We start from the raw sequence: 12,049 nt of genomic DNA, 5'->3' as shown, positions 1-12,049 counted from the left end.
TGCACAATAGTTTGTTCTTTTACCTAATTTTTAATGTAAGTTGAAATAAGAGCACAAAGAATTTCCACAAAGAATTAGGACAAATTTCTTTTGTCCTAATTCCCCAAATGTTAACATTTTGCCACATGTGCTTTAACTTTCTCTCTTGCTAATTTTTTTCCTGAACCATTGAAGAGTAAGTTCCAGACATGATGCTCCTTAGCCCAGATAGTGTGTATTTCCTGGAAGGAAAGACATTCTTTTACATAACTATAATGATCAAAATCATGAAATTAGCATCAAAACAATACCATTATAATCTACAGACCTTATTCAGATTTTGTCAATCATCTTAAGAATGTCCTTCACAGCGAAAGAAAGTCTGGATCATGTGTTGCCTGTGGTTGTCATATTTCTTGAGTCTCCTTTAATCTGGAATAGCTCCTTTGACTCTCTTTGTCTCTTTTGATATTGATGTTTTTGAAGACATGTTAACTATATTTTATAGAAATTCCTCCATTTGGGCTTGTCAGATGTTTCCTAATTATTCCATTCAGGTTACATGCTTTTGGTAGAGATTTCATAGAAGTAATGTGTTCTTTTCAGTGCCTCATATCAGGAGGCATATTATGTTGATGCATAATAATTTTTCATAGAAAAACTCTATCTTGGTATGCTCTTCTCAATGGGAAAAAACACAGGATAATTCTAAACCATTATCGAATTCTTAATAACTGTAGTACAATTCTATGTTTATTTATCACTTTCCAGCAGTGAGAAAAGTGTAGATCATCTCTTATTCATATTTACAATTTAGCAGCCAGAAAAGTGCATGACATCTAATTGCACTCAATAATACGTACTGAATGAATTATTTTTGAAGAGGAGAGCACTCACTTCATCTTTACAAATCATCTTTACTCTTGGTTTCTGCTCTGTATCTCCTCAACCTTGGCTTCTTCCTCAATTTAGACAGAGTCAGACAGTAGCCCAGTTTGGATACAGCTCCCTCTTAGACATGATATATGCCTCCCCTTGGGAGCTCAGAGTGGTAAAAAAAAAAATGCCACTCACTTCAATGTTTGAGAATATTGGATCACTAAATAAAACATGTTTAAAATATAATATGTCAAGTAATTCTCTCACTTCTGCTAAACACTGGAATTTCACATTCAGAAACTTTTCTTTTTGCAATTTACAGAAAATGTTAGTATCATCAATTTCAGGTTTCCCCATAAATTGGTGTTAACACTCAGCATTTAGGCTCTTGCCATAGCCTATGTGTTAGTGGTTGCTGGCAGATGAAATAAGTAAACATGTCAGCAATGGGATATTTAATTAGAAAAAGAAGATCATAATTGTTTACCAGGCTTTAATTTTTTCATAGATACTCATTTGGGTTTGACTTCATATTATATGCAAATTAGTACTATCGTCAACATTGATCTTTTTTTGTATGCAGATCTAAATTCCTTCCTATGTTAGTTCTCTCTTAATTTTTAACACTGCAAGTGATTGTCATTATTGTATTATGCAGTCACTAGACTTTTGATTTGCCCACATATGCACATTAATGTACACATAACCACATATGTCTCAGAACTTCCATCTAGGATTACTTTGGCTTTTTCTGAATATAGTTCTTTAATGAGAAATTATGTTGGCAGCAAAGTCTCTCAATTTTTACTTATCTGAAAATATCTTTATTGTGCCCTCAGTCTTCAAAGACCTCTTAGCTTCATCTTCAATTATAGCTGACTATTATTTTTGTCAGTGCATAGAAGCCATCATACCCATGGCCTTGTGGCTCTTATTGCTATTGAGAGATTGGCCCTCAGCCTAGCTGTCCATTTTTGAGAGATAATGTGCCTTTTCTCTCTGGCTTATTTTAATGTCCTCTCTTTGTACTTGGTGTTCTTCAGTCTAACTATAATATATATTCTGCTTATGATTTGTTGGACTTCCTGATCAATGATTGGCATTTTTCATCAGTTGGGGAAAATTTCACCATTATTTCATTATCTCCTACTAAATGCATGTATGTTGGGTCTCATCCTAGTCTTTATGTGTCTTAACTTCTTTTTTCTATTAAAAAAATCTGTCTGAGTTCCATCTAGATAATTTCTTCAAATGTGTCTTCCAGTTGATTTTTTTTTCTTCCTCTGAAATGTCTAATCTGGTGTAAGGCTATCCACTAAGTTTTTTTATTTTAAATTTAAATTACTTTACATTTTATTTATAAAAGTTTTGTTTAGTTTTTTTCAAATAAGCTTATTGAACTTATAGTCTCTCATTAGCTGCTCACGTTTTTGTACTGAGCGTTCAGAAAGGAATATGAAAAAAATCCATGCCCTGAAAAAGCTCACCACATAGTATGGGTAATAGTTAGGTAGAAAAACTAAATTACAACATCATAAGAGAAAGTGCAACAGGGAGCACACAACATGTAAATGTATCAACTTGTCAAAGGTTTCTTGAAGAAAATGACTAGCTACGAATTGCAAGTGAAGTTACCAGTTAATCCATATTTCTCTTGAGCAATAACATTCACATGATACCAAATGTTGCATAAGTTAGACTTTAACAGAATTAAATAGAATCAATTCCATGCTACCAGAGAAAACAAATATCCACTGACTTTTTGAAAATCAACCAATCTGTAACAGTCCTGGAATCTAGCAATCTCTTATTTTGATTCCTACACTCATTTTCTGTGCTCAATATCATCCTTTCAACCCTAGATTAATTCTCTACCTGGGGGACAGATCATCTAGGTTTAATTTTGTTTCAGTTCTATCCAACTGCTGACAAGCACTGGAAGAGGGGGACTGACTCACTCCTTGCCCTTGGCTGTGGTTTAGCAGTGGCTGCATCCTTCCCAGGATGACAGGACTTGCTGGACAGCCCCTTTCTCCAGCTCTCTCAACAGGTGCTGGTAACATCTCAGGCTTGAAGGTGGTAATAGCTTCCTGGGTGCCTCAGCCCTCCCAGCTGGTTCCTTAATCCTGTCTTTTCTTTTTTAAATTGTTTTGAGAGGGTGCCTGGGTGGCTCAGTTGGTTAAACATCTGACTTTGACTCCAGTCATGATCTCACTATTTGTGAGCTTGAGCCCTGCATTGGGCTCTATGCTGACAGTGTGGAGTCTGCTTTAGACCTCTGTCTCCCTCTCCCTCTCTGCCCCTTCCCAGCTTGCACTCTCTCTCTCTCTCTCTATCAAAAATAAATAAACATTAAAAAAATAAAATTTTTCTAAGAACAAGACACCCCAATAATTAGACAGCAACAGCTAACAGACAAGATGAGTTCCCTCATGTCAAGAGAAAAAAATAAAATTTTAATCGGGCTGAACAGCTATAAGAAACAAAATTAGTCACCACTGCGGCACCTGGGTGACTCAGCTGGTTAAGCTTCAGACTTCGGCTCAGATCATGATCTCACAGTCTGTGAGTTTGAGCCTGGTTTGGGCTCTGTGCTGACAGCTAGGAGCCTAGAGACTGCTTTGGATTCTGTGTCTCCCTGTCTCTCTGCCCTTTCCCCGCTTGCACTCTCTCTTAAAAGTAAATAAACATTAAAAAAAAAACAGCGCTAAGGTGACAGGCTTGCACAAAATTCATCAAATTTGCAGGAAGACCACTGCAACATACCTTATCATGCTCTTTAGAGACTTCTGCCACATCCTGAAACTGCTACCAGAAATCACAAGCTGTATCCTTCTGGTCCACTCTGCTCCGAAAGTGTGCAGTTTGGCACCTTGACTCTGACCAATTTCAATAAAGGGCACAGAACTTCCAGTTTTCACTGATCTAACTCTGGGCCTAAACTTTCCCTCTTGAAGCATATTTTTGGTTTGTAACAGAGGCTGTGTCTCCCCAGTTTGTAAACTGCATGGCGATAAAGCTTCCTCTTCCCTCTGACCAAATCTTTGCATTCCAAGAATTTTTGTTGAGAATTCCTTCATTCAAATGTCTTTTTAAAAATTCCAGCTGAACATGCCTTTTGTTTCCCATCATCACTCTGCCTAATACAGTTTCCCAAAATCATTTCTCATACAGCATGAGCACAGGAAAAGTGGAGTAACAACATTTATGGTAATGTATAAGATTTTGGAGGCAAAAAGGAATTCAAAGGGAAAGAAATGTCACATGATAATTGTGCATTTCATCTTGGACATCAAGTATTGAATAGATAATATGGAATTGTTTCCACCAAAACTGATCTGACACCAATTGGGTACACCGTAATTCAATTCCAACACTAACGACCTGAAGTTAGTGCAGACCCCACAGGTGGAGGGTAGAGTCCTCTACAGGCTGCCCTTACTTTAGATGGCAGCCCTAAACCTCAGACGGTCCCCAAGCCACCTGCACTTCTCACTGGTTGGCTACAATTCAGGGTTTCTCATGACCCCCTTGGGTTTGATACTTCACTAGAACAACAAACAGAACTCAGGAAAATGCTATACTTTGGAGTATAGTTTTATTGTAAAAGTTACACATAGGTCAAGATCTGGGAGGGTCCCAAATGCAGAATTTCTGTGCCTTCTCCCTGTGGAATCAGGGTATGTCACTACTGGGACTTCATTACATGGGCATGGCTGATTAAATCACTGGCCACATAACTGAACTCAACTTCCAGTCCCATTTCCCTCCCCAAAGGTATAGCTCAAAGTCCCAACTCTCTAAATGCATGTTGGCTTTTTTGGTGACCAGCCCCCATCCTGAAGCTATCTAGGGACCTATCTTGAGTCAATCATTAGCATAACAAAGATACAGCTATCATTCAGGAAATTCCAAGACATTTTAGAGTCTCCTTGCCAGGAACCCAAGACAAAGACCGGAAACATTCTTTATTATACACAATGATCATAAGATGGCTTAATGAACTGGTAGCTTTCCCAGAGCACAGGATTTTCGAGCTTCATATTAGTACTGAGAAGGGACAAAGGACAAAAATCAGCATATAACTTAGGTTTAAACATTTGCAACTAGAGTTTCCCAAATTAAGGATTTGGCAAGTTATGACAGATGTTGTCATTAAACTTATGAATTGATATCTACATACTTAGCTCAATTTCCAAAAAGATTTGGGACTATGAATAAGACTTATTTTCAAAATGTCCTATTTTAAGAACGTATAATTCACCTAAACCATAGAAAATAGTCTAAGTGAAGGCAATAATACTGAGACTCTGTAGGCTTAGATTCAAGTCCTAGCTCAGCCACAATGTTACTCTTACCTTATCTCTGCTGCACTCGATAATAACACCAAGAGCTGGACAAGATGGCATCTGCCATCGTAGGCCTGCTACAAGTCAACTGCCAGTTCACACAATGATGGCATCATGTGTATTTAAGCTTCAAATAACTAACACTCTTAGAATATTTTTAGTACATATTTTTCAAGCTTTAAACTTAGAAACTTTCTACCATTAGGTATGGTAATTGAGATTTAAAAATCAATTCTTAATTTAGTAAATATTTATAAAGCTAATTTTTATATTAAGGTAGAGATCTCTCATTTTTCAAGTTTGTGGAATTAAGTCCCCCAAAAATGAAAAATCACTATAATTTATTAAGGAAAAAACTACTTTTAGGCCAAGTAATAGTTGTACTTTGCTAGTGGCTATTCAGTAGTATTTATCCGTTTGGTAGTATTTTTTATTTAGCCAGATGCTTACAATTAAATGATTGCCAGCTTATTTGCCAAAAACACGAGTTTCTTAAAAAAAAAAGGGGGATAACACCCAGAACTACATAAGTACTTTTGTAAGGTTAACAAAATCTGCCATTTAAGTGTAAATTATTCTTTTTCTCTCTCCCTCTGCTCTGCTTTGCAGCTTGCATACTGTCTCTAAAAAAAATTAAAAAATAAAGGTTAAGTGCCTTAAGTCCTGATTTCAGCTCAGGTCATGATCTCACGGTTGCTGAGATTGAGCCCCACATTGGGCTCAGTGCTAACGGTGCAGAGCCTGCTTGGGATTCTCTCTCTCCCTCTCTCTTTCTGCCCCTCCTCTGCTCACTCTGTCTCTCTCTCTTTCAAAATAAATAAACATTGAAAAATAAATAATAGATAGATAGATAGATAGATAGATAGAGATAGATAGATACTTTTTTAAAAGGCTGCCTATGGGGTGCCTGGGTGGCTCAGTCAGTTAAGCATCTGACTTCGGCTCAGGTCATGATCTCACAGTCCATGAGTTCAAGCCTCACTTGGGGCTCTGTGCTGACAGCTCAGACCCTGGAGTCTGCTTTGGATTCTGTGTCTTCCTCTCTCTCTGCCCCTCCCTAGTCACACTCTGTCTCTCTCTCTCAAAAATAAATAAACATAAAAAAAAAAAATAAAAAGGGTTGCCTGGATGGCTCAGTTGGTTGAACATTTGAGTCTTGATTTTGGCTCAGGTCATAATCCCAGGGTTGAGGGATGGAGCCCCATGTTGGCATTTCACCAAGAGTAGAGCCTTCTTAAGATTCTCTTTCTCTCTCCCTCTGGCCCTCTCCTCTGCTCATGCTCTCTTTCTCTAAAAAATTAAAAAATAAATAAATAAAATAAAATAAATAAACCCATTAAATTAAATGTACTACCTGAGATGAGTTGCCTTGAAAAGGTCATCATATTGGTGAAATGCCTTGAAAATGAAATGTGGATAGATTTTAAAATATATAAAACAAGCAGACAGCTTTGGAAGCAGAAAAATGCATCCACCTAAAAAGCATGAGAATATAAATAAGCATATGGAGGAGAGGGGTCTACCCTAGTAAACTGAATGTGGCTGTAATGGGAATAATGGGAAATATATTCTTTAATGGGTCATGATCAGTTGTTCATAACAGAAACCAGGAAAGGGGGATTTACTGCAGTCTCTTAGGTGTCTGGAACATCTTTGTAAGAGTTAGAGAGAGGCTATCAGCTGGGCTTCTAATACCTTCCCAGAATACCACCACAGAAGAGGACTACTGGAGCTGCCACCTCTGTTTCTACCTGGAAGATAGAGAAGCAAGTCACTGTCCCAGATGGACCACATTTAAACATTTGCATGCTGTGCCACCCAGCATATGCTTACCAAAATCCTTTCATTAGGATGTTCATAGTACATTCATAATAGCTTCAAAGTGAAACTACTCAATTGACCATCAACAGAAGACATAAATTGTGTTATAGTCACACAACTATATAGCAATGAGAATAAACAACCAATCTGCAATCAATAATATGGACGAATCTTACTAACACTGTTCAGCAAAAAAAAAAAAGTCAGACACAAGGAGTACATACTGTATAGTTCCATTTTTATACAAAGACAGTCAAAATTAATCTATGGAATATTTTATATACTTCCATAAAATACTTTTTTAAGCCACTGCCTCAACTATGGACCTAGGCCCCAAAGCCCCAGTGCACACCAGCAAATTGGATGCCTTCACACTGCTCTAGACTTTCATGAATCTAAGGACCAAACTAGGCCTCTACTCCCAGGAAGGATCTCCATCCCCAGCTTGTCTGTGGAATGACAGACATAGAAGCTCCTGCATCTCACCTTGACCTTCCTAATCTGCAAGGCAGCAATTTGATGGAAACCAGTCTAAATAAAAATTCTCAAATTTGAGGGTCTAAGAGGTATAGCTGCAAGTCTGAAATGTGCCAGTTTTCAGAGTGAGGCAAGGACAGAGGGCTGGAATAGAGTTGTGTGACCAGTCTGCAAATCAGTCTCACTTTCCCATCCACTAGCTGATGTCTTTGATATTTCCCTCTTTAGTTTAATTCCGCCTAGCCTGTTAACAGCTTGACACTCTAACTTTCTCAGAGACTATATTTTATCCTTTAAATTATACCGTGAATGAGTTCAGATAAACAACAAAATAAGGAAGAATGGAAAAGTTGTGACAGGAGACCAAAGTCTTTTTTTTTTTTTTTGTACTTTTTTTCCTCGTGCAATATCTATCTCAAACATATTTTAAAAATGGTAAACAAATATATACCTATCACCAAGCTGTACCATATTTAAACATCTTGCTATGTTTGATTCTGAGTTTAAGAAAAAGAACACCATGGATATAGTTATTTATCCACTTCATTCTCCTTCTCATGCAGACATAACAACCATATTGAATTTGGTATATATCATCCCATGCTTCTTTTTGTACCACAAATGAAACAGAATATTATTTTATTTTCATATCATATAAAGTATATCATACTCTACATTTCAGTCTGCAATTTGCTTTTTTCGTTCACTTAACACTACAATTTTGAATTTAATCCATGTTGTTATATATGGTTTTACTTCATTTATTTTTAACTACTTTATAATATGTCATTATATGGCAGTACTACCATCTGTAGTATCTGTTCTCCTTGTGTTGGAAATTTGGGTTGTTCCCTTTTTGGTTGTTATTAGAAGCAATGCTACAACAAACATACATGTACCCCTGCTTGAATTCCCTAGAACTTATGCTTGCCAATTCCTGGGATCTTGTTAAAGTGCGAATTCTGATTCAGGAAGTCTTGGGTGGGGCCTGAGGTTCTGGATTTCTAATAAGCTCCAAAGTGATACTGATGCTGTTGGTCCGAAGGCCACCTGCTGAGTAGGGTATGTATTCAGAAGTGGAATTATTGGCTTAATGGGTATATGTATCTTCAACTTCATTACATTTTTCCAAATTACTCTCCAGTTCCCTTTGCTCTACATTTTAACTAACACTTGGTATTATAAGAATATAAAGTTGTTTCGATGATTATACAGTTTTTCTCCACACCTGATTGTGGTATGTTATATCAAACAGGTTTTCTCATTTGGAACCAGCTTTTCACCGCTGAAGGGAGGACCTTACTTGAATTTGATAAGTTATTATTAAGGATTTTTAAATCTAAGTTAATAAGTGAAATTGAGCTATAATTTTCTTTTCTTGTAATCTACCAGTCTGATTTTGGTAACAAGATTACATTAAATTCATAGAGCATTTCTTTTTACATTATCTGAAACAATATATGGCAGGAAGTATCTGCTGTTGATACATTTTATTTGTTTTAAGAGATTACAGTGTTTGGGGAAAGATGACTTTTAATTAATAACTAAATTTATTGAATGCTTATTTGTTTTTTAAAGAATTTTCTATTGCTTTTTAAGACTTCTTCCCCTAAAACATGACCTATTTAATATTATTTCTCAAATTGTTACCATAAAGTTACTACATTGTTTTTGAATAATTTCATACCATCATCTTTAAGTTTAATGTATTTCTAGTTTGATTTGAGTGATTGACCTAGTTTCAATCTTTTTCTAAATGAATTTCTTTAAGGCTATAAACTTGGCTCAAATATCCCATTAGATGCATCATACAAATCTTGATATATCAATAGTACTTTCAATGTAGTTCACTTCTAGGCCCAATATGTTGTCATTTCAGATGCAATTTTTTAAAACTCATTAGAATTTTAGGAACATAATTTTAGGTTTCCAAAGAAATTATTTATAAAATGATTATTGTTGAGCTAATTTAATTGCACTGTGGTAAGTGAATTGGTTTGTGTGATATTGATTCTTTAAAATTTGTTGCCGGGCACCTGGCTGGCTCAGCCAGTTAAGTGTCCAATGCTTGATTTTGGCTCAGACCATGATCTCACAGTTCATGGGACTGAGCCCCTCATCTGGCTCCACACTAACAGTGTGGAGTCTGCTTGGGATTTTCTCTCTCTGCCCCTCCCCCACTCATGCTCTCTCTTCCTCTCAAAAATAAACTTAAAAATAATTTGTTGTAACTTCCTTTTGTGACTTGTAAATGATCAATGCTTGTAAAATTTTCTGTGTCTATAGTACACACAGATACATACCTACAATTTGTTAGGCACAGTGTTCATTTATAAATATATTAAGTAGTTATTCCTATATTCTACATCATTTCTAGCATTTGGGATGCATGAACTCTCAGTCTCTGAAAGGCATTTTAAATATTTTGCTCTAATTTATCACTTTCTCTTTGAAATCTGCATACTTTTAACTTTACTCAGGGAAAGCTTTGAGTATATAATCATGATTTTAAAGAAACATCCAAGGTGCCTGGGTAGTTCAGTTGGTTAGGCCATCAACTCTTGATTTCAGCTCAGGTCATGATCTTGAGGTTCATGAGATCAAGCCTGCAACAGGCTCATGCTGACAGCTTGAAGCCTACTTGGGATTCTCTCTCTCCCTCTCTCTCTGTCCCTCACCCTTCTCTCTCTCTCTCTCAAAGTAAATAAGCTTTTAAAAAGTTTTTTTAACGTTTATTCATTTTTTGATAGAGACAGAGCATGAGTGGGGGAAGGGCAGAGAGAGAAGGAGACACAGAATCTGAAGCAGGCTCTAGGCTCTGGACTGTCAGCACAGAGCCTGATGCGGGGCTTGAACCCACAGACTGTGAGATCATGACCCGAGCCGAAGTTGGAGGCTCGACCAACTGAGCCACCCAGGCGCCCCAATAAATAAACTTTAATAAATGAGGAAACTGCCTGATTCAGTGAGAGAAGAGGAAAAAGGAACCTTGATACTGGACTTCTTTAATTCTACATGTTATGTGTTCAATACTTTACAGATTTGAAGCAATTCCACATGATATATCATTTGAAACTCAAAACAACTATGTGTGATATGTTATATGATATATCATCTCCAATTTATACATGAAGATTACTGAAACTCAAAATACAGTGCTTGCCTGAGTTTAAATGGCACATAAGTGGCAGATAAATTTTCTGGTGACCAAGAAATACTGATCGATTTATTTTTTTTAATTTTAATTCCAGTTAGCTAATATACAGTATTATGTTAGTTTTGGGTGTACGATATAGTGATTCAATACTTCCATACAACACCCAGTGCTCATCATAAGTGTACTCCTTAATCCCCATCTCCTATTTCACCCATCTCCCCACCCCCCTTCTTTCTAAAGTAAAGTAGGAGTCTGTTTCTTGGTTTGTCTGTCTCTCTTTTCCTCATTTGTTTGGTTTCTTAAATGAATAGTGGTCACTTCCAGGGCACTTGGGTGGCTCAGTCGGTTAAGTGCCCGGCTCCTGATTTCGGCTCAGTGCATGATCTCACATTTCATGAGATTGAGCGCTGCATCAGTTTCTGCACTGCTGGCGCAGAGCCTGCTTGAGTTTCTCTCTCTCTCTCTCTTTCTCTCTGCCCCTCCCCTGCTCTTTCTCTCTCTCAAAAAAATTAAGTAAACTTAAAACACATTGGTTACTAAACATATAAAAAATTATATCTAAATAAATATTTTATAGTATGATAAACAATACTGATTGGGGGTCAGATCAACATGAATTGATGAAAAATATGAATTTTAAGATGTCATAAGTGAAATTAATTTCTATTTATAAAATCAAACTAGGCTGAAAAATTTCTGCTTCAACATAGTTCCCAGTGTTAATGAATGCTGGGAGTGACCTGCCTCTATGCTGAGGCATGAGAATAAGCATCTGTAATCACAGAATCTTTTGGTTAAAATGATCTCAAAGTTTATTCTGTCCAACTTTCTACTCAGTGCAAGAATTCTCTCTTCAATATCCTACACTAAGTATTAGCCTCAAATGAAAGGCACACATGATGGTGGTTTATAGTCTTCACCTAGCAATCTTTCCCTTAAATACTCCTTTATTCTATTTGTTTGCTTACAAAAATATGACTTCATAATTAGCTAAGAGCTTAATTTCAATGCAGCCTAAATATGAAAAGATTTTCTGTGTATGCCCAAGAGACAGTGAGAGATGTATGGAAGAACACAGGGAGAGAGCTAATCTGAGCAGTCAGCATAAGAATTATACATATCTAGACTATACTCATTAACTCCCCTCCCCAGAAGGCAAAGAAAAGAAGAGCAGACCTCAAGTAACATTCCCCAGGCAACTTGCAGATAACTTCAGATGGACACCTGAAGTAACCGTCTAAGAGACTGTAAATTTGAAATATTTGTAAATAATGTTTATAAAACTGGCAAAGTGGATGAAAGCATATTATCATGGTGAGGTGGGAGGCAGCAAGGGGAGTGGCAGAAGATGAAGACATAAAGTTGAAAGTAGACTCTGGGAGATTGT

The sequence above is a fragment of the Puma concolor genome, chromosome A3 (genome assembly GCF_028749965.1).
Source record: "Puma concolor isolate L17-30 chromosome A3, mPumCon1.1.hap2, whole genome shotgun sequence".
NCBI classification, from domain to species: domain Eukaryota; kingdom Metazoa; phylum Chordata; class Mammalia; order Carnivora; family Felidae; genus Puma; species Puma concolor.
Note: the sequence above shows the minus strand (reverse complement) of the source record.